The following is a 5,751-nucleotide window of genomic DNA, read 5'->3' as shown; positions in this document are numbered from 1 at the left end:
GACTCACGACGGGCCGCCACTCTCCAATTAAAGGAACTGCTAAGAGAAAGGTATTTCTTCATTTACTAGTTTCCGTATCACAAACCACCCTCCAGTTGGAAAATATTCTAACATTTTGTTAACTGTAAGAATAATTAAGACTTCCGTCGGCTATCCGATTGTGCATCATGTTTCGTCGGTCAGAAACCCAACAAACCTAGAATATTCACGTCTCATAAACGTTCCTTTAATTCATAAATGCTTACGTTCGTTAAATACTAGGTGCACCTGTTAGACATTTCCTATTGTATATATATATATTATTTTTTTTAAATAATTGACTATATAATAATATATCACGAATTATTATTCTTGGTAATTATATAATAAATAATAGACTCATACAGACATTTCCATGGCGAATCACTGATGGGCTGCCACACTACAATTAAAGGAGGAACTGCTAAAAACAAAGGTATTTGTTTATTTACTATCACATAATACCCTTGAAATGGGAAAACAATTCTAAACAAAATTTGCTCCATATACCTGCGTTTGCATACGTCACATTGTAAGGACAAGTGGGGCTTACCTCAGCTATGCAATCCTAACTGAACTTTTTTTCATTACAAATTTTCATTCATGTTTTGCCAGTCAGATTTCCAACAATCTTAGAATATTCACGTCTCGTAAACATTACATGTTTGAATAAATTAAAATCCTATTGCTTATTATGTCAAGTACTTAATCAATTGCCTGTCATATGTTTCCTCATTGTTAGATCACGTGCAGCCTATTCACGCGTCCACGTTCACAGCCACACGACCGCCCTCGCCTGGTGAGAACCACACTAGCTCTAGCATCAAGCTTAGCGCCCCCTGGTGGGACCAATGACTCTCTACCCATCAAGCTTCGGCCGCCCGCTTGTGAGACACACCACTTCTAGACAGCAAGCTTAGGCGCCCCGGCTGGGAGACACATCAACACTACATCAAAGGCGCTAGCGCCCCATGGGTTCAGACCATGACTCTCTACATCAAGGACTCGGCCGCCCCCTGGTAGAGACCACACCAACTCTACAACAAGCTTAGCGCCCTGGTGAGACCAACCGACTCTATCATCAAGCTTAGCGGCCCCCTGGTGAGACCATCGACTCTCTACACATCAAGCTCACGCGCCCATGGTGAGGACCACACCAAGCTCTAAGCATCAAGCTAGTGCCCTGGTGCGACCACACCACTCTACATCAAGCTTAGCGCCCTCTGGTGAGACCACACCATTCTATATCAAGCCAGAATACTGTGACGTAGTGCGAGGATCTCTCCTACACCCTAGTAGAGGAATGCTGCAGAAGAGGAGAAGCAGGAGTGGAGGAGGCAGAGGGAGCATGATGCACGCCGATTCGCGTCGGGGCCTTCTGAGAAAAACCATCATAAGCGACGGTTACAGTATTTTCTAATAAAATTTCATGTTTTTTTATAACTATTTTCTGGGCGGCATTGTATGCTAATCTTGTATTGTATGCTCAGACCCGTACGTATGAGCACGTGGTCTCGCGTTTTACGTGTACGCTTGCGGCGCGTTGTCAGAAAGTTCATTTTAGAAGTTATGGCATGTCGAGTTAGTTGCTGTAATAAACTAGAACTAGATCTAGAACTAGCACTAGCACAAGAACGGGAACTAGAACTAGACAACATCACTAGTACTAGCACTAAACAACTAGAACTAGAACAAGAACAAGAACAAGAATTAGAACAAGAACTAGAACTAGAACAAGAACAGGAACAAGAACAAGAACAGGAACTATAGACCATAGAACTGGCACTAGCACTAGCATTAGGGCTAGAACTAGAACTACAAAAGAACTGTACCCACCAAATACAGAACTAGAACTAGTAACTAGAACTAGAACTAGACGCAAGAACTAGAACTAGTTTCTGACATAGCTTCCTGATACATCCACGTGAATGAAACATTCTAAATAAATATACTACAACTTAATTGTTCGATGTAACTCTTTATATGTGTTCCTTATTTAGAGGCTGTCCACAGCTACTTAAATCTATATCACTAAACAAAATGTTAAACATAGAACGTAAACTCGTCGTTGGTGTTGTTGTCTGGTGGTGCTGACACGGGGTACTGACCTTGTCCAAGGCTGTGGCCTTGAGCTCAAGGCTATGGCCTTGACCCACTTTTTTAATTTTTAGAAGTTTTATATAAGTAGGTCAAGGCCATGGCCTTGAGCTCAAGGCCATTTCCTTTTTTTAGTTTTAAAGGTTTTAGAATAATGGGCCAAGGCCATAGCCTTGAGCTCAAGGCCATTACCTTGACCACTTTTAAAATGTTTACATTATCAGGTCATGATCCCTACCAAGGACAAGGTCAATGTATGTTTACATTTCTTCTAACAACAGTCTGAAAATATTTAACAATGGTAATTGACGAGATTAGAACCCAGGATTTTTGACTTTCAAACCATCGCGCTACTCACGCGCCCAAACCTACCATTCATAAAGTTTCTAGATCGGACGTGTGTGTTATATTTTACTTAACAACAGTTAGAAAATATTTTACCATGGTAATTGGCAAGATTTGAACGCCCGACTACTGACTCGCAGTCTAACACGCTACGCACTGACCCGAACATTCCATTCACGGTTTATTCAGATCAGACGTGTGTGTTATGTTTTCATTTACTAATAAGGAAAGATAAACAAGAACTCTAATGTTGATGCAGGGTTTTTACCGTGCAGGGTTCTCAATGCGACCATTTATATATATATAAATAATGTGTGTGTGTGTGTGTGTGTGTGTGTGTGCGTGCGTGCGTGCGTGCGTGCGCGTGTGCGTGTGCGTGCGCGTGTGCGTGCGTGCGTGCGCGCGCGCGTGCGTGCGTGTGTCTGTGTGTGTTTACATGCACCACTTATTTTCCCGGATGCCCCACATGTAAAAATATTTCTTGCAAAAAAGATGGAAACGATCAATTTAATATCCACGTGACAACGAAAAAAACAATCATTTCTTAGCTTATGACATATTTGCGGAATCGACCGGAGAAAAAACACAAACTGTTCCACATTTTTGAGCACCACCATATTAATTTCTTCACTAAACAGAAAATTTAGTGATTGATATCATATTACTTGTCATTAGAAGACAGAATATGACAGTTTTCCTCCTTTTACACATTCCGCGTGCAAGCAACTCACAGACACAAGATACATGCACTCGCGCACACACATTCACGTACATGCACTACTACACACACGCACACGCACGACACTCACACACATTACACGCACATGTACATGAAACGCGCGTACACGCATACGCGCACAGGCATACGCGCACACGCGCGCACACAAGTAAATGCACACGTACACGTCACACGCACATGCATACACGTACGCACAAGCACACACATTTACGCGCGCACGCACGCACACACGCACACACGCCCGCACACACACACACTCACACACACACGCACGCACACACGCACACATCAACGCGCATATCTTCCTAATTAGCTTGCTAGTATATGGAGTCGCTTTTTGCTAGGCTCGCTACTGCTACTCCGATATACTGTTAGTTATATACAACAATTCATTCACGACGCGCTTTCTTTTAACAAACACAAACATAAAAGGTTTCAACTGCAAACGTTGCTTTGCTGGATCTTGAATTAATAGTGTGTCGAATCGTCGATGCTGATTTATCAATGAGGGACCCCGTCCATGATGTTCAATACGCTATTTCGGGATGCTTGCTTATACCTCTACGCCTCCTTCTACCACGTTCTGACTATAATGCAGCTTATGTCAGTATCAGTAATGGTCAGCTCGTTGTGTCACAGAAGATCTGAAAATATGACTTACATGTAAAATGGCTGATATGAAAATATGATCTGAAATATACTGCGTGTAATATATCTAACTGTAATAACTCTAGTGTATATTACAAAGGCAAACCCAGAATTTTGGGATGGGGTACGTGGCTGATAGAAGACCACATTACGATCCGTGAAGGGGAGATGGGAAATGGGACATGGGACATGGGACATGGGAGTTTGCGTGTAACCCCCCCCCCTGGATATTGTATGTAAATATAGAGTGCATCAGGTAACAAACCACAGACATCTTTATAATCTATTACCTGTTTTGAGTGAACGCTTTCTTTCCTCAAGAGAATTTTATATGTTTTCAAAATGCAGTCAAGAACACACTTATCACAGCGTTCTAAACGAAGGAAGCTCTTTTAGCGGCAGTATTTCACGCAGCTGGGCGATATGCCATTTCTACTCTAAGCTATGCATATTTCCTGTATTTTTTGGCTATAGGCCTACATGTTACGCTTTGCTATATCTGTTACCATTATCAGTCAGAATAAACAGATGAGGTGCCTAACTAGTAACTTCCCAAAAATCCTCCCAATTCCACTACCGTATTAATCTATGTTGTAGTCGATATCCTATGTATCTAATTTATAACTTACTTTCCGTAGTATGACTCGCCGATGGCCGTATTTTTGTAAATACACAGTACCATACACAAGCAAGCCACGTTTTTGCCATGTGCTTGATAGAAGTAATGCCGTACAAGTCACGTGTCCACTTAACGTCATCATATTTAGCGAGAAAGAAGCCCATCACGCCCACACGAGAACCGGTGTAAATTACGTTTAAGAAGTTTAATCTGTTTTACATACTTTTAAATTATTTTGGCCGAGAGATGGCGCTACGAGGTTATTTTTTACTACAATAAACCTCTTCAATAAAATAAATAATACCATGGCGAACAACACATACAAAATTCTTTAACTCTGTAGTTGATGTGGTGTACCCTCATAATGACCCTCGCCTCCTCTTTCTATATTCCTTTCTTCCTTCTTCTCCTATCATCTTACGCTCACTTTTCCCCGCTGCCATCTCTATCGGCACGTCTCTCTCACTCTCTCCTTATCTCCCATTCCATCTCCTTCTCTCTCCCTCCCGCCGCCTCTATCATTCTGTCTGTTTTCTCTTCCTTTTCGCTTGCATCCCCACTCCTCTCGCGGATGGTATCGTCCACGGCATCGATAGCTCGGTCGATTACTGCTTGGTTTTCGGCCGAACATTTACAGCGATAATACGCGAGCGTACAAGCGCGTGACCATGCGTGCGTGCGTGCGTTCGTATGTGTGTTTGTGTGAATCTGTGATATTGAATATGAATATTATAGGCGTATATTCACATTTTACGATGGCGAAACAGTTTTAACCGAAAAACGGCTAGCGACCAGGTGGTAATACGGCACGCAGACAATAGCATATAAGCAAGAAGGAAGAGAAATAGGAAGACAGGGAAAAGGTGTGAGGCGAAGAGAAAGCGGGGAAGACGGATGGAAAAATGGAGAAGCGAAGAGGGAGAGGAGGTAGAGGGGCGTGGGAGATTGTGGAATAAGAGCATGAAAGCGTGATAACCGTGCACATTTGGCTAATCATATATCAAACCAAGCCCCAATCCACAATATCTGGGTGTAACGTGGTTATCTTGTTCTAACAGAGGGGGCAATTACGAAACATGGTTGATCTCTTGAGATTCAACGTTACCTGTGTCATTATGTGCATACACATATGACGAGAGAGTTGGGGTTTGAATCGCACTCCACATTTTTGTAGATGTACATCTCCCTTTTCAATCCATTCACGTCACGTCCAATCTCGGTTCACAACATGCGGAGCTTTAAGTCGCATGATGAGCTCTTCTAAACACGAATCACATAAAGTAAC

The 5,751-nt window shown here is 42.4% G+C and overlaps 1 long non-coding RNA gene across 1 annotated transcript; it reads left to right on the top strand.

The window, feature by feature from the left end:
- LOC106816159 lies at positions 1 to 861 on the top strand. The gene is made up of 3 exons (XR_001394841.1): positions 1 to 50; positions 377 to 454; positions 761 to 861. It is a non-coding gene; the product is annotated as an uncharacterized LOC106816159 (long non-coding RNA).
- Positions 862 to 5,751: the final 4,890 nt, after the last annotated feature.

This window comes from Priapulus caudatus, unplaced genomic scaffold, assembly GCF_000485595.1.
Source record: "Priapulus caudatus unplaced genomic scaffold, Priapulus_caudatus-5.0.1 Scaffold1301, whole genome shotgun sequence".
Classification (NCBI taxonomy): domain Eukaryota; kingdom Metazoa; phylum Priapulida; class Priapulimorpha; order Priapulimorphida; family Priapulidae; genus Priapulus; species Priapulus caudatus.
Note: the sequence above shows the minus strand (reverse complement) of the source record. Positions and strands in the feature narration are given on the sequence as shown.